The sequence below is a fragment of the Hyla sarda genome, chromosome 1 (genome assembly GCF_029499605.1).
Source record: "Hyla sarda isolate aHylSar1 chromosome 1, aHylSar1.hap1, whole genome shotgun sequence".
NCBI lineage: Eukaryota > Metazoa > Chordata > Amphibia > Anura > Hylidae > Hyla > Hyla sarda.
Genome location: NC_079189.1, coordinates 593152956 through 593171444, shown reverse-complemented (window position 1 = coordinate 593171444; position 18489 = coordinate 593152956). Strand labels below are relative to the sequence as shown.

Genomic DNA, 18489 nt, shown 5'->3' with positions numbered 1-18489 from the left:
CACACGGTCCTGACTGCTATCAGCAGCCAGGACCCGTGGCTAATGCCGGACATTGACGTTCAGGCAGATGTCCGGCATTAACTCTTTAGACGCGGTGATCAAAGTTGATCGCCACTTCTAAAGTGAAAGCTTCCTGGAAGCTCAGTCGGGCTGATCAGGACCACCGCTAGGATCTTCCGATCGGCTAGGATGCACAAGGAAGGTGCCTAACCTGCCTCCTCAGTGTCCGATCACCAAATGACTGCTCCGTGTCTGAGATCCAGGCAGGAGCAGTCAAGCGGCGATAACACTGATCACTGATATGCAATGGCACAGCATTGATCAGTGTAAGAGATCAGTGTAATGCAGGTTATAGTCCCCTATGGGAGCTATAACATTGAAAAAAAAATAAAAAAAAGTAAAAAATAAACTTAATAAAGATGATTTAACCCCTCCACTAATAAAAGTTTGAATCACCTCCCTTTTCCCAATAATTGCCGCGTGCGTAAATGTCCAAGCTATAAAAATATTAATTAAACCGCATGGTCAATGGCGTATGCGCAAACAATTTCCAAAATAGCGTATTTTTGGTCCCTTTTTATATCATAAAAAATTAATAAAAAGCAATCAAAACAAAAAGGGTACCGATAAAAAGTTCAGATGACGGCGCAAAAAAAGCCCTCATACCGCCCCGTATGCAGAAAATTAAAAAAGTTATAGGGGTCAGAAGAGGACAATTTTAAACGTATTAATTCTCGTGCATGTAGTTATATTTTCCAGAAGTACGACAAAATCAAATCTGCATACGTTTACAATTTACTGCGTAGAAACGGAAGCCCACAAAAGTTACAAAATGGCATTTTTTCTTCAATTTTGACATACAATTATTTTTTTTCGGGTTTCGATGTCATTACAAAGTAGAATTGGTGGCGCAAAAAATAAGCAATCATATGAATTTTTAGGTGCAAAATTGAAAGGGTTATGATTTTTAGAAGGTAAGGAGGAAAAAATGAAAGGGCAAAACCGGAAAACGCTATGAGGGCCATTTACTAATCTTTTACTATGTAGTCTGGTTTTTACCTTGTTTTTTTCTACTTCATTTTTGACTATGTGCGACAAATTTACTAAGTTGTTGCACGGCGTTAATAAATTTGGCACACATAGGCAAAAGTGGGAAATTTACTTCATGTAGTAGAAAAAATAGTCTGTTCCTTTTTCCTGCTGTCTGAATAGGTTTGGCTGCATGGTTTCCTTCTGGTTCTTTTGTTTTTGAGTTTTTTTTTTTTTTTAGCTTTTTCACCACATCTATAATTCAATAACTAAATTGTAGTCATGGCTCAGAATAGTGGTAAACGGCGTTTAGTGTGTGTGTAAAAAAATTTTTACCACAGTTTTTTCGCCCTAAATGTACTTACTCTTTTTTTTTTTTGTTACTTCTTCTACAGATCTGTGTATCCTGTGGACTCCTTCGGATTCGGTGGACTACTTCGACGACCAGCGTTTTTCTTTGCTTGGTGTTAATAAAATGGTTAACGAGGGCTTGTGGGGGAGTGTTTTTTTGTAATAAAATTTTTTTTAAACCTGTTGTGTTTTTTTTTTTTACTTTACTGGACAGGCTTAGTAGTGGAAGCTGTCTTACAGACGGAGTCCATTACTAAGCCGGGCTTGGCGTTAGCCACAAAAACAGCTAGCGCTAACCCCCAATTATTATCCCGGTACCCAATGCCACAGGGGTGCCGGGAAGAGTCGGTACCAACAGGCCCGGAGCGTCAAAAATGGCACTCCTGTGCCTAGGCGGTAACAGGCTGGCGTTATTTAGGCTAAGGAGGGCCAGTAACCCTGGTAACGTCAGGCTGTTACTGTTTGGTTGGTATTTGGCTGAGAATAAAAATAGGGGGGACCCTATGTGTTTTTTAAAATATTTAATTATTTATTTAAAAAAAAAACGCATAGGGTCCCCCCTATTTTTATTCTCAGCCAAATACCAACCAAGCAGTAACAGCCTGACGTTACCAGGGTGGGCGAGGACCATTGTTACTGGCCCTCCCTAGCCTAAATAAAGCCAAATATAGCTAAATTTTTATTACAAAAAACACTCCCCCACAAGCCCTCGTTAACTATTTTAAAAGAAAAACGCTGGTCATTGAAGTAGTCCACCGAATCCGAAGGAGTCCACAGGATACACGGATCTGAAATGAGAAGAAAAAAAAATTAAATAATGGGTTAGTACATTTATTATCACCTGCTCACACATCTCCCGCCCCGCACGACTACAACTGCCAGCATGCCCTTACAGTAAGGACATGCTGGGAGTTGTAGTTGTGTGGTGCAGGAGATGTGTGGGCAAGTGACAAGCTTGTCCCCTGCCCCCAGCTGCAGGACTACAACTCCGAGCATGCCCTTACAGTAAGGTGGGACGGAGGCCGGGCACAGTGTTTCCCAACCTGGGAGTTGTAATTTTGCAACATCTGGAGGCACCCTGGTTGGGAAACACTGTTTTAGGCCAGTGTTTCCCAACCAGGGTGCCTCCAGATGTTGCAAAACTACAACTCCCAGGATGCCTGGACAGCCAAAGGCTGTCCAGGCATCCTGGGAGTTGTAGTCTTGCAACATCTGGAGGCACCCTGGTTGGGAAACACTGGCCTAAAACAGTGTTTCCCAACCAGGGTGCCTCCAGATGTTGCAAAACTACAACTCCCAGCATGCCTGGACAGCCTTTGGCTGTCCAGGCATGCTGGGAGTTGTAGTCTTGCAACATCTGGAGGCACCCTGGTTGGGAAACACTATTTTAGGGCTTGGGCAACTTATCTGCTTCTGTAGGATCCAGTGCCACACGACATTGCCGTAAAATACTGCCGCGCGACAGTGCCGCCCGACGATCTCCGTCACCGATCGTCACTGGAGCCTTGGAAGGGTAAGTGAACGTCTTCACCGGTCCCCTTCAGCTGTTTAGTTTTGCAACAGCTGGAGGACTACAGTTTACAGACAACAAACCAGTGGTCTGTAAACTGTGGCCCTCCAGCTGTTGCAAAACTACAACACCCAGCATGCCCTGACAGCCAAAGCCTCAGGAGCCCGGGCTGAGATTACAGTGCAGCCGCCCGGGCTCCTCATACGGCCTCCCCGCTACCCTCACTTATGGGGACACTGATATACATCCCCCCTTGTCTCCCGCCCGCGCCGCTCAGCTCCTGCTGCTACAAGACTACAACTCCCAGCGTGTCCTCACTGTAAGGGCATGCTGGGACTTGTAGTCTTGCAACAGTTAGCAGACAGATGGGAGTTGTGTGGCGCTGGCAGGTGAGAGGGGGGGGGGGGGGTGTAAATCACTGCAGTGTCCCTGTAGCGCAGTGAGGGTAGCGGGGAGAAAGTATGTCGGAGCCCGGGCGGCAGTAGCTTTTCCTGCTCCATGTTGGAGCTGGAGTAAATTTAGTCAATTTTTACGGCCGTTGCGACTGTTTATTGCGCAACTGCGACTGTCGCAGTTAATAAATACCTGACCACTGCAAGACAAAAATGCAAACTAGCGTAAATCAAGCGGGAAAAAAAAAATGTGACTTTCTAGCTCTTGCTAGAGAAAGTCGCACGAAAAATAGGGTAGGCGCAAATGAAAAAAATTACTAAACCCCTTAGTAAATGTCCCCCTATGTCCTTAAGGGGTTAAAGGAAAAGTCTCATACAAAAAAATCGAGATGTTTTAGATTGCGGGGGTCTGAGCGCTCTGGATCTCTTATACGGAGACCCAACTTTCCCCTGGAGCGACGCGTCATGACACCTGCCCAAAGCGAGGGCCGCCATGCTCCCTCCACATATCTCTATGGGAGAGCTGAATAGGTTAATACAGTTTTATGGCTCATGATTTCATATAGAAGTGGTTTTTTTTTTTTTTTTTTTTTTTTGAGAATCTGGACCATGATTCATTAGATACCATGTAAGAGAAGTATAAGGCAGAAAACAGACACAGCAGGGGAGATTTACTGCGTGTGGAGTTTTGGTACGCCACAGGCATTTGAAGCTCCCCCATTTGTAGTCCAGCAGTTATTAAGGGGGTACTCCAGGGAAGTATATATATATTTGGAAAAAGCTCCAAAGCCACCAGACTTCTTGGATATGTTCTTTGTAAACCATCCTGCCTGATATGCATGGCTCCTTTGGCCTCTGGGTGCTTGATATTTTTTACAATCCTTCTCCCCCCCCCCCCTTGCCTATATCTCCCAGCAACCATTGCAGCTCTGCTCTGCTTAGCTCCCATCCTACTGCTCTGAGCAACAGAGAGAGGTTCAGTGCCTGATTGGCTGAGGCTGCACACACCTCCCAGTTATCAGGACTAAAGAAAGCGTGACTCATCAGTGCAGGGCAGAAACCACATGGTCTGTATCTCTCTCAGGAATGTAAGTGACAACCAAAGAGGAGAAACTGCACCCTATAGCTAATGAATGATATTTAGACAATAGGTTGATGAGACGGAAAGGATGGGCTATTGGTTTAGTTCACAGGAGTTCCCCTTTAAAGGGGTTGTGCGCTGCCCTGCCTTTCAGAGCTCCGCTCGCAGCGTCCGGAAGTTCATTACTCCGAAGGCTGTGTGCGGGCTTCCGTGTTCGCGCCCGCCCCCCTCGTGACGTCACGCCCGCCCCCTCAATGAAAGTCTATGGGAAGGGGGCGCGACCGCTGTCACGCCCCCTTCACATAGACTTTGGTTGAGGGGCCGGGCGTGACGTCACGAGAGGGCGGGCGTAATGTCACGAGGGGGCAGCCGCGAACACGGAAGCCCGCACACATCGTTCGGAGTAATGAACTTCCGGACGCTGCGAGCGGAGCTCCGAAAGGCAGGGCAGCACACAACCCCTTTAAGTCAATAGAGAAATATGAAATGTCATACCCCCATGGTGTTTTTTCCACCCTTAGTGCCGTTTTCGGGCTCAAGGACAGTTTTTTTTAAATTGCAGTATGCTCCTGGTATAGCATTTTGTTCAAGAAATCGTAGCATTTTTCCTCCCAGACTTTTTTAAGTTATGTTTGCATGGCGGACATTTACTGCACATTGTGTTGAATGGGGATTCCGCTGACCAATTCACACAGTGGAATTTCTGCATTTCGGGATTCTGCAAAAAATATTGAACCTGTTTTTAAATTTTGCGGAATTGCGAAATGGTAGAATTTCCACGTTGGAAACAGCTGCTGCGGAAATTCAAATTCTGTACAATGCAGAAATAGTTAACTACTTAAGCCATAATTACCGTATATACTTGAGTATAAGCTGACCCAAATATAAGCCAAGGCCCCTAATTTCACCCCAAAAACCTGGGAAAACTTGTTGACTTGAGTATAATCCTAGGGTGGGAAACACATCATCCCCCCTGTCATCATCCAGAACCCCCGTCATCATCCCACCTGTCATCATCCAGACCCCCCCCTGTCATCATCATTCCATCAATATCCCCCGTCATCATCCAGACCCCCTCTCGTTGTCTACTCAACTCCCTAGTTCTCTCGGTCCTGTTGCCTAGTAGCTGCAGGGACCATCCGCATACCAGTGGGGAGGGTGAGCCGGTCCAGGCTGTCCATCTTCACCGGGAGTCCCTCTTCTCCGCTCCGGGCCGGCCCCAGACAAGTGACGCTGCATTGACGCTGCCACGCAGGGACGTCCATGCACAGCAGACGTCCGTTACGCCAGGGGCGTCCCTGCGCACGAAAGTCCCTGCGGGTCGTCATCAATGCAGCGTCATTAGTCCGGGGCCGGCCCGGAGCGGAGAAGAGGGACTCCCGATGAAGATGGACAGCTCAGACCAGCTCACCCACCCCACCGGAATGCGGACGGTCCATGCAGCGTAGATGAGCAAAGCTGGACTGATCAAAATGGACTGAGAAAAATCATGTTGAAAAACTCGAGTATATACGGTAAGTCCATTTTTTCTCCGGAATCCGCTTGGAAATGCAACGGTGTCTGAGAGGTCCTAGTGCCGACATGTTCTGCCAGCGCCTGCGAAATGTTCGGCCGGATTTTCCTTAGTGTGAATGGAGCCTAACGGTCTATACACACTACAGAATCTCCCCCCCTCAGATAAACTCTGGGTGGAGATCCCATGGGTAGCCAGCGCCAAATAATTCAGAAATTGCTGGTCCCCATAACCTGCAATGCATTCATTTTCCTCCAAAAGAATTAACATGTTCACTCTTTCGGTGGGTAATGTCAGCGGCAGAATGCTTCTCTGATGAAATTCTGCAGTGCACTGGGAAGTGGAACTCCACTGAAGGGACTGCAGCGAAATTTCTCCTCTTGGAAATTCCATAGTGTACACGGGCCTTTATAGTTACACCCCTAACCTGAGCCCAAACTTTGTCTAATACAGTGGTCATCACCAAAAAATAAGGCCACAAAATAACATAGTGTATCAAAAGATTAAACCAACTTTATTGAATTGACATAAAAATTACACACAATATTAAAAACATATAATATTCAAGGCAGACATCAGAACAGAAAGAAAGAGGGGTAAACTCTAAATGGAAACTACAAAATGGTCAGAGATCACAGATATAAGGACAAGGCAAGGCTATATGATGCTCATGAGAAGGCTTTGGCACAAAATAAATATAGAACATAGGTGCCCAAATCATGTCTAAATAAAAGTATATAAGGAAATAGACTGTGCACCCTGTGGGGAGATACCTCACCTCATGCCCCGAACGCACATTTTTGCCCTTATCTTCGTCAGGGGGCATGTGAACACACGCCCCCTGATGAAGCAAAGGGCGAAAACGTGCGTTCAGGGCTTGAGGTGAGGTATCTCCCCACAGGGTGCACAGTCTTTTTCCTTATATACTTTTATCTATACATGATTTGGGCACCTATGTTCTATATTTTGTGCATTGTGCCAAAGCCTTCTCATGAGCATCATATAGCCTTGCCTTGTCCATATATCTGTGACCTCTGACCATTTTGTAGTTTCCATTTAGAGTTTACCCCTCTTTCTTTCTGTTGTGATGTCTGCCTTGCCTATTATATGTCTTTAATATTGTGTGTAATTTTTATGCCAATTCAATAAAGTTTGTTTAATCTTTTGATACACTATGTTATTTTGTGGCCTTATTTTTTGGTGATGATCTTTGGGTGGCCATAGATAGCACTACATATAGCCATTTAGTTTGGTGATTACTGCAGTGGTCTCAAGCTGTGGCCCTCCAGATGTTGCAAAACTTCAACTCCCAGCATTCCCGGACAGCGTTGAACATCTGGAGGGCCACAGTATGGGACCACTGGTCTAATTTATCTATTGGCCTGCATTCACCAAAAACCTGCTTTTGGGTGGGTATACGCCTGTACAGTGACCCCCCGACCTACGATGGCCCCGACATATGATGAAATCGACATACGATGGCCTCTCAGAGGCCATTGCATGTCTATGTCAACATCGACATACGATGCTTTTTTATGTCGGGGCCATCGCATTAAGTGCTATCCGGCAACGCCAAATGCTTAAGCTGCTGCCGGATAGCAGCTTAATGTTCCCCGTGTGGTGCGGTAAGTATTACTTACCCCTCCACGATGCTCCGGGGTGCCCTCCGGCTCCAGCGCTGGTCTTCCGGTGTCTTCTCGGCCCTCTCCGATGACGTCAATACGCTGCTGCGCACGTCATCCAATAGGAATGGTGTACGCAGCGGCGTAATGACGTCGCTACGCAGGCCCAGTAAGGCCTTGCGGAAGAAAGCAGAGGACCGGAGAAGACAGCAGAGGACCGGAGAAGACAGCAGAGGACCGGAGAAGACAGCAGAGGACCGGAGAAGACAGCAGAGGACCGGAGAAGACAGCGGAGAGAACAGCGGAGGCCCGGGGACACCATCTCGAGCGGCGGGGACAGGTGAGTACAGCTTCCTATACTTTACATTGCATGAATCCCTTAACATACGATGGATTCGACAAACGATGGCTCGTTTGGAACGAATTACCATCGTATGTTGAGGGACCACTGTATACTTTTAGAGTTGGGGTGCATTAACGCAGTCTACTTGTAAGGCGACCATATACGGTTTTAAAGGGGTTATCCACCATAAGGTAATTTTAGTACGTACCTGGCAGGCAGTAATGGACATGCTTAGAACGATCTGCGCTTGTCTTGGGGCTAAATGTCATGAGATTACCATAATACTGTGGCTAGCTTTTTGTGAACTTGTATTTCCTGTTTGACTTTTCTTTTTTTGACTACAAATCCCACAATTCCATTTTCCTCCTTCCCACACATCAGCGATCCCTCCAACCATTTAAGCAGACAGGCTCCCTGTCATCAGCTGACTAGTGAGTCAGGTCTCGGCCGCATTGCAACCTGGGAAAAATCTGAGACAACAGTCATTTTGTATGCTGGTAAAAATAAATATTGGGGTGAAAATCACAGAAGAATTGTGAGAAAACCGTCACACACAGGTACAGACACTATATTATGAACTGCACTAACTGTACAGCCCCAGTAGCATAGTCAAATAAAAAAATATCCTGGAATACCCCTTTAAATAATACCACAGTTTTGTCTACTGTTTTAAAATGGTATATTAACTGTATCCGTTTTTTCCCCAATAGTATTGTAGTCAATAATAACCATCTAAAATCGTATGCACACAAAATGGTGTGAATGTATATGTAACCACGTAGTCTGCCGCACTATTCCATAACGTTATCACGTCGTCTAGTTTTAAAAACATGGCAACCTCTGGACAATGTACTGTATTGGGAAAAAAAATCTTCCCTATGTATTAAAATGGTGTAAAGATTTTTCAATAACAATTTTATAAAGTTTAATGGTTTTGAATTTCTCAGCTTAACACTGCCAATACGAATAAAGTCGTTGCCCACAGCAACCAATCAGCTGGCAGCTTTCATTTTTCCACAGAAGAGCACTGTTGCTATAGGTAACCGCAGCTGTGCGGGCGGTCTGCGTGCATGAGGCCCTGTAAGTTGTCATACTCGGGAGCCGCTGTGAAGCCGCCGTGTGTGTACAGGAGGAGCCCTCGGAGCCCGTGTCGTCCCCCGGCCGGAAGTGTCCGTGTCGCGCAGTCGTTGCGCCCTCAGCAGCTCTGTGTCACACTCACACACACCGGAAGTGGCGCTGGCTGCGCGGCGGTTTGGCGCCGGTGGAGGGAGTCCTTCGTGCGGCTGTACTTCCGGTCGGCATTTTGTTCTGTGTGAGGGAGAAGCGGATCCCGATTAGCCCGGAGCGGCGGCCGCGCAGTGACCGGACTCCTCCCCTCCGCCGCCAGCCCCCCAGCGCCCTCCTCTCCCTCCAAGCCGTACTCGGCAACCCGCGCTCCCGGGGCGGGGGAAAACAGCGACGCCCGGTGTAAGGAGGACGCACGGAGAGACGCGGCCTGACGGGAAACCAGTCGTGTCCGGGTAGAGAGCGGCCGCGCTGGGCAGTGTACGTGTGCGCGCGGCGGAGGCTCCGGAATCTTCCCCCCCTTCCCTCTGTTGGTTCCCGGCGGCGGCTGCAGGCGGGAGGGAGGGGGGCAGGCCGGGGGAAGGAGGAGGAGGAGAAGGGATCGGCTCCTTCCCCGCTCCCCCTCTCTCTACATGTCCGGATTATCCTCAACAGCCTCGGAGTGACGGAGGATCGGCTCCCCCCAGCGGCCCGGCCTGGAGGCCGCACTCACGGCCTGCCGCTCAGGTAAACACCGCGCTGGGGAGCTGGGGCTGAGCGCGGGCGGGAGGTGGGGACAGGCGGGGGCGCCCGGGCCTGGTCTAGGCCGCTGCGGGTACCGAGTGCGGGGGCGGCAGTGACAGGACGGGGCCCCACAGCCGGGGATAGAGGTGACCTCCATCCGCCCAGCCTGTGTGCAGCCCGGGCCACTGTGCGCAAACTTCTGTGTAGTGTGAACGGGGGTCAGCGGAGGCGTGTGCTCTGCTAGTTATAATGGTACTGTGCTGTAATAACATTATAATGCCACTCCGCTGTACTAGACTGGGATACTACTACTGTGCACAACCCCATGGAGTTATATTACTGTGCACAACCCCATGGAGTTATATTAATGTGCAGTACTAGGTCCAATACTACTGTGCACAACCCCATGGAGTTATAATACTACTGTGCACAACCCCATGGAGTTATAATACTACTGTGCACAACCCCATGGAGTTATATTACTGTGCAGTACTAGGTCCAATACTACTGTTCACAACCCTATGGAGTTATAATACTACTGTGCACAACCCTATGGAGTTATAATACTACTGTGCACAACCCTATGGAGTTATATTAATGTGCAGTACTAGGTCCAATACTACTGTTCACAACCCTATGGAGTTATAATTCTACTACTGTGCAGTACTAGGTCCAATACTACTGTGCACAACCCTATGGAGTTATATTACTGTGCACAACCCCATGGAGTTATATTACTGTGCAGTACTAGGTCCAATACTACTGTGCACAACCCCATGGAGTTATATTACTGTGCAGTACTAGGTCCAATACTACTGTGCACAACCCTATGGAGTTATATTACTGTGCACAACCCCATGGAGTTATATTACTGTGCAGTACTAGGTCCAATACTACTGTGCACAACCCCATGGAGTTATATTACTGTGCAGTACTAGGTCCAATACTACTGTGCACAACCCCATGGAGTTATATTACTGTGCAGTACTAGGTCCAATACTACTGTGCACAACCCTATTGAGTTATATTACTGTGCAGTACTAGGTCCAATACTACTGTTAACAACCCTATGGAGTTATATTACTGTGCAGTACTAGGTCCAATACTACTGTGCACAACCCTATTGAGTTATAATTCTACTACTGTGCAGTACTAGGTCCAATACTACTGTGCACAACCCTATTGAGTTATATTACTGTGCAGTACTAGGTCCAATACTACTGTGCACAACCCTATTGAGTTACAATACTACTGTGCAGTACTAGGTCCAATACTACTGTGCACAACCCTATTGAGTTACAATACTACTGTGCACAACCCTATTGAGTTACAATACTACTACTGTGCAGTACTAGGTCCTATACTACTGTGCACAACCCTATTAAGTTATAATACTACTACTGTGCAGTACTAGGTCCAATACTACTGTGCACAACCCTATTAAGTTAGAATACTACTACTGTGCAGTACTAGGTCCAATACTACTGTGCACAACCCTATTGAGTTACAATACTACTGTGCACTACTAGGTCCAATACTACTGTGCAGTACCAGGTCCTACTACTACTGTGCACAACCCTATTGAGTTACAATACTACTGTGCACTACTAGGTCCAATACTACTGTGCAGTACCAGGTCCTACTACTACTGTGCACAACCCTATTGAGTTACAGTACTACTGTGCAGTACTAGGTCCAATACTACCGTACACAACCCTATTGAGTTAAAATACTACTGTGCAGTACTAGGTACTATACTACTGTGTACAACCCTATTGAGTAACAATACTACTACTGTACAGCTTTACCAGATTTTAATACTACTACTGTGCTGTACTAGGTTACAATACTACTGTGCTACACTAGGATATAATACTATTACCACTGTGCTGTACTAGGTTACAATACTACAACGGTGCTGTACTAGGTCACAATACTACTGTTCTGCAGTAGTATATAATACTACTACTCTGCTGTACTAGCGTATAATACTTAATACTGGTCACAGCTGCACTGGCTTACAATACTACTACTTCTGCGCTCTACTGGGTTATAACCACTGCTGTAGTAGTTATATTTGACTAGGGTATAAAACTGCTGTGCTTTACTTAGTGTGTAATACTATTGCGCTTAGCTCTGATAGGGTATAATGCAGTGGTCTCAAACTGTGGCCCTCCAGATGTTGCAAAACTTCAACTCCCAGCATGCACGGACAGCCATTGGCGGTCCAGGCATGCTGGAAGTTGAAGTTTTGCAACATCTGGAGGGCCACAGCTTGAGACCACTGGTAAAATGCTACTTCACTAGGTTATAGTACTACTGTGCACAGTTGTAAGATAATCCTACTACTGTCCTAGGCTATAATACAGCTGTGCTCTACTATGGGCATATTACTACTTTGCACAACTGTAATAGGTTACAGTGTTACTGTACTGTATTAAGGTATTTTAGTACTGTGGGGTCTAATACTGTTCTGTACTAGGGTAGAATGCTACTTTGCTCAGCTTTAATAGCTTCCAGTACTTTTGTGCAAACCTATAATAGGTTACGGTACTATTCCACTGTACTAGGCTCTAATAGTACTGTACACAGCTGTACTAGGCTCTAATCGTACTCTGATACTCCAGGATATAGTACAACTGCTGTACTAGGGTATATAACTATTGTGCACAGCTGTAATATCTGAAAATACTAGGTTCTAATACTATGCAGAGCTGGACTAGATTAAAATACTATCGTGCAGAGCTAGACTAGGTTATACGACTACTTGTGTGGCTTTATAATAGCACTGATACTGATGTGCTGTGATGTTGATAATACTAATGATGTGTGGCTGAGGTTGGTCTATAATTAACTTTAATGTTGTTGGTACTGTGATATGTCGTAATACTACTGATGCAGAGCTGTAATTAATATTAATATACTACTGGCATTGTAATAGGGCCAAATTCACACTAATGATAATTCCGAAAATACTAAACATGCTAAAACTGATTCAACTGTATGGGTATACAGCAGAACCACTTTTCTATTGACTTTTTTGGCACCAGAGAGCAAAACAAAAGTTATGAAAGAGGAATCGGTAACATAAATGGAAATATTTGGTATGTAATACCACTGGATTCTATGTTTACATTTATATATTTTTCAAGAGCATAAAATCATGGATGTTAAACACTAAAGGGCAGTGTAAACCTAGCCTAATAGTAGTAGTGTTGTGTATAACAATGCTATCTTCTAGTGTGGTGCTGGTCGGGGACATCAGGAGCTGTAATCCTTCTACACTATTACGTGAGACCTGCAGAGTAATAGTAACTTTAAAAAAAAAAAATTGTAATTGGTACTCGTGTATAACTTTCTTTTTTAAACCTCATCCCCCAGACTACCGACATGTAAAACAAAAAGTTGGACTTACCTACTGCCGCTCCCTCGGTGCCACAGGGTTGATGCTTTTGTCCTGCATTTCTCTTCCTGGTTGGCTGGGATCGGCACATCACACTGCGGCTCTGCTAACCATTTGCCCAGGCCGGACATCATTGTGGCCAGCGGTTAGTTGAGTGACAGTCTGACTTGTTGACCACTGGAACAATGCATCGGAGGGTGGGAGAAGTGGCAGGTAAGTTCAGGTTTTAATTTCTATATGCCGGCAGCCTGGGGATGATCATTGTTTAAAAAAATAAAAATAATAAAATATATATGCGTCAGATAAACTCTTTAAAATTATGACTTGTGTTAAACTGGACTACTACATACAGCTGGACTCCTTCCCCCTGCAGTGTATGGCAACCTGTGGCCTCCAGCTGTTGCAGAACTACTGCTCCCAACATTCCCTGACAATTCAACTATCAGGGGATTATAAAAATTGTAGTTTTGAAGCAGGTGCAGAGCAACAGGTTGGGAAATGCTGTTATATATTACAGCAACAAAGTAATACACATGTACAACAGGACTCTAAAAATACTTTTATATGTGAGTTATTGGCCATATTGCCCCTTGTATCCTGTGGATAGGCCATCAATAGTTTGTTCCCTGGAAAACCCCTTTAGGATAGGGTCACATGTAGCGTAAATGCTGCATATTTGACGCACCTGTATATTTCTGTGCTAGCAAAGTCCACGGGATTAATAAACACACCAATATACTTTGCTAACAGGGAAATACACAGGTGCGTCAAATACGCAGCGTTTACGCTACGTGTGACCCTACCCTTTAAACTAGATTTGTGCTTAAAGAACTCCGGTTTATAAAAACTTAACCCCTATCCTAAGGTTCCTGACATGTCCCGCTGCTGCCCTGTTCCAAGAACATGAGGAGCAGGCAGCGGGAGGGGAAATAAGGACACTGGGGGGGGTAAAAAGAATAAGCATGCTGGGGCCAATGAGTTATTATAAACACACTAGGGCCAATGAATTTGAAAACACTGGGGCCAATGAATTATTATAAATATGTATGGGGCGGAGGCAAACATTTGGGGTTCAAAGTAGTAGTAGTTTAAAAACCCCACCGGGAGCCCTGAATGGCTTCTCGGTGCCGGTCATTCAGGGCTTCCGGCGGGGGATTTCAAAATGAAAGTTTACACAGTAGTATGTACATCGCAGGGGGGCGCAGCATCCCGCCCGCTCCCCTGCTTTATTACTGCAGATCACATTGGGTCTCAGAAGCAAGACCCGGTGCGATCAATCCCTTATCCCCTGTACTACTACCCCCAACATGGAACAGACTGTTCCATGACGAGGGTAGTAGTAAAAACACTAATGTAGCCTCCCCAGCCGCCGGCAGACTCGCGCAGCTGGGGGAACTACTACTCCCATAATGGAAATGAGTCTGTTCCATGATAGGAGTAGTAGTAGTCCCTCAGCACTGCGGGAGTCTGCTGATGTCACCTCTTCTGAGCATGCTCAGAAATGACGGATATTATAAACCGGGTGCAAACGTATGACATTAAAGGCTCATCCGTTTGCCATAGACTTCAATGTTTAAAATTTTAACTGCCGTTATTCCACCGTTATTTTTGACGGAAGGAAATTTAGGGCATGTGACATTTTTTTCTTCTGTCACAAATATTGTCCGTTATTCATAACTGGCGATAACGGATATTCAAAAAAAATCCCATAGACATGAATGGGATTTTGTAACGGATGTTTTTAAGGGTTTTCTAACGGAAGTTTATAGCAGATCTTTTAACGGAGCAAAAGTATAGTGTGAAAGCAGCCTAAATAGTACTCGGAGGAAAAGTTAGTTTATGAATAGTATGTTGAGGACAGAAGTTCTCACAACACTGCAGGGCATTGCGCTTTTGTATTTTACATTTGTTACCCCATATGTTACGCAACTAGTTGACTTGATCAGTTTTTTTGTCCTGTCACCAGCTCACCACAGAGAATGGGCGTTATGGGCATAGACGGAAGAGATCAGCTGTCAGCCATACCAGGAACACTGTGCCCAATACTGACAGCTTGTTATGCCCAGTGCAAGGCCTGAAGGGAAGGAGCATGGCACACGGCTTAAAGGGTCTTCACTGTTATGGTATCCTTGTCATAAACCTCAACTAGATATAATTCAGTGTACCTGTATAGGGCAGTGTATCCCAACCAGGGTGTCTCCAGCTGTTGCAAAACTACAACTCCCTGCATGCCCGGACAGCCAAAGGCTGTCCGGGCATGCTGGGAGTTGTAGTTTTGCAACAGCTGGAGACACCCTGGTAGGGAAACACTGGTATAGAGACACGCATTCTGCGCTGGGCGGTCAGGATGCCAATGCCGACCCAGGAAATTGAGTACATTTTAAAATGAACTGGACTATTGCAACTCGGTGGCATATAGTTGCCTTGGCTTCCCGGCTCCCTAACATAGGATCAGATCTCCCTGGGATACTTCATATGCAGGAGTGTGGGCGTAACGGAGTATGAAGTATCCAATAGACCGTGGTGGGATTAATACTAGAATCTGAGAGCGTAAAAACTTCTAGGACCATATATATTTTTTTAAATATATTTTCAATGAGGGAGATTTATCAAAACCTGGGCAGTGGAAAAGTTGACCAGTCGCCCATAGCAACCAATCAGATCGCTTCTTCATTTTGTAGAGGCATTGTGAAAAATAAAAGAAATCTGATTGGTTTCTATGAGCAACTGAGAAGCTTTTCCTCTGTACAGGTTTTGATAAATCTCCCCCAATGTCTGTGCATATTATGTACCCATATAATTGGTGTACCAGGGATGGGAAAACCTACCAAAGGTTAGCTCCTTTTATGATTTGGAGTTGTATACACTAGAAGTAGAGATGAGCAAATTTACAGTAAATTCGATTCGTCACGAACTTCTCGGCTCGGCAGTTGATGACTTTTCCTGCATAAATTAGTTCAGCTTTCAGGCGCTCCGGTGGGCTGGAAAAGGTGGATACAGTCCTAGGAGACTCTTTCCTAGGACTGTATTCACCTTTTCCAGCCCACCGGAGCACCTGAAAGCTGAACTAATTTATGCAGGATAAGTCATCAACTGCCAAGCCGAGAAGTTCGTGACGAATCGAATTTACTGTAAATTCGCTCATCTCTAACTAGAAGGCAGTGCCAGCTGGGAAAGTCACATATATATATTCATGTAGACTTAAAGGGGTATTCCAGGAAAATTTTTTTTTTTTTTATATATCAACTGGCTCCAGAAAGTTAAACAGATTTGTAAATTACTTCTATTGAAAAATCTTAATCCTTTCAGTACTTATGAGCTTCTGAAGTTTAGGTTGTTCTTTTCTGTCTAAGTAATCTCTGATGACACGTGTCTCGGGAACTGCCCAGTTTAGAAGAGGTTTGCTATGGGAATTTGCTTCTAAACTGGGCGTTTCCCGAGACACGTGTCATCAGAGAGCACTTAGACAGAAAAGAACAACCTTAACTTCAGAAGCTCATAAGTACTGAAAGGATTAAGATTTTTTTAATAGAAGTAATTTACAAATCTGTTTAACTTTCTGGAACCAGTTGATTAGAGATGAGCGAACTTACAGTAAATTTGATTCATCACGAACTTCTCGGCTCGGCAGTTGATTACTTTTCCTGCATAAATTAGTTCAGCTTTCAGGTGCTCCCGTGGGCTGGAAAAGGTGGATACATTCCTAGGAAAGAGTCTCCTAGGACTGTATCCACCTTTTCCAGCCCACCGGAGCACCTGAAAGCTGAACTAATTTATGCAGGAAAAGTAATCAACTGCCGAGCCGAGAAGTTCGTGACGAATCGAATTTACTGTAAGTTCGCTCATCTCTACAGTTAAAATATAAAAAAAAAAGTTTTTTCCTGGATAACCTCTTTAAATTAGAGCAGTGATCCTCAACATTTGGCTCTCCAGCTGTTGCAAAATTACAGTTCTCAGCATGTGGCTATCTAGTCATATGAACAATTGTAGATTTGCCACAGTATGAGAACTGCTGCATTAGAGAGTGACCACTGTGAGTTGACCAATATGTTATTTTAACCAGGAGAAGGTCCTTTATTATCAGGCAGGTAATAATCTAACATTGTCCCGTTCTTGTTTGTGGTGGACTATCTAGTGCAATGTTTACTAACCAGTGTGCCTCCAGCTGTTGCAAAACTACAAATCCCAGCATCTCTGGGCATGCTGGGAGTTGTAGTTTTACAACTGCTGGAGGCACCTTTGTTGGGAAACACTGGTCTTGTGACCTTCCATAAGCATAAAGTGGTTTAGTATGCAAGTGTACTGGTTCTGCTCCTTAGAACTAGATGAACTTCTGATGGTGCTTTTTGCCCTCTACTCCAGCATTAAAGAGGTACTCCGCTGCTCAGCGTTTGTAACAAATTGTTCCGAACGCTGGAGCCGGCGTCAGGAGCTTGTGACGTCATAGCCCCGCCCCCTCATGATGTCATAGCCCACCGCTCAATGCAAGTTTATGGGAGGGGGCGTGACGGCGTCACGCCCCCTCCCATAGACTGGCATTGAGGGGTCGGGGCTATGATGTCACAAGCTCCCGACTCCAGCGCTCGGAACAGTTTGTACCCCTTTAACCAAGCGTTTTTCTGTTTTTGCACTTTTATTTCCTTTCATAACTTTCGATTTTAGACCTAAAAAACCATAACAGGGCTTTATTTTTTTTTATTTTGCGCCACAAATTTTACTTTGTAATGACATCAGTCATTTTACCCAAAAATCTACGGCGAAACGGGGAAAAAAATCATTATACGACAAAATTTAAGAAGAAACACAATTTTGTAAATTTTTTTTTTGGGGGGGGGGGTTCCGTTTCTACGCAGTGAATTTTTTGGTAAAAATGACACTTTATTTTCTGTAGCTACATACGATTAAATTGATACCCTACTTGTATAGGTTTGATTTTGTTGTAGCTGCATGCACAAAAACTTTATAACTTTTAATTTTTTCGCGTTCGGGGGCGGAATGAAGGCTCATTTTTTTTTGCGCTGTGATTTGAAGTTTATATCGGTACCATTTATGTTTTGATTGGACTTTTTGATTGCTTTTTATGAATTTTTAATGGTATAAAAAGTTACAAAAAATATGCTATTTTGGAACTTGGAATTTTTTTGCGCGTACGCCATTGACCATGCGGTTTAATTAATGATATATTTTTATAGATCTGACATTTACGCACGCGGCAATACCACGTAAGTTTATTTTCATTATGTTTATATATTTTTATATGGGATTTGGGAAAAGGGGGGTGATTAAAACTTTTAATAAGGAAGGGGTTAATGTGTGTGTTTAAAGGGGTTGTACGCTGCCCTGACTTTCGGAGCTCCGCTCACAGCGTCCGGAAGCTCATTACTCCGAACGCTGTGTGCGGGCTTCCGTGTTCGCGGCATCCTGGCGTGACGTCTCGCCCACCCCCTCGTGACGTCT

The 18489-nt window shown here is 45.1% G+C and overlaps 1 protein-coding gene across 4 annotated transcripts in view; it reads left to right on the top strand.

Annotated features, from left to right (window-relative positions):
• The first annotated feature begins 8858 nt into the window (after window positions 1–8858).
• Window positions 8859–18489, top strand: part of NIPBL (NIPBL cohesin loading factor) — a 188321-nt gene continuing 178690 nt past the window's right edge. For 3 of the 4 annotated variants that reach the window (XM_056546398.1, XM_056546382.1, XM_056546403.1), the window contains exon 1: window positions 8933–9632. The gene's annotated coding sequence lies outside the window, so the exon portion shown is untranslated. The other variant, XM_056546390.1, reaches the window with a different exon arrangement.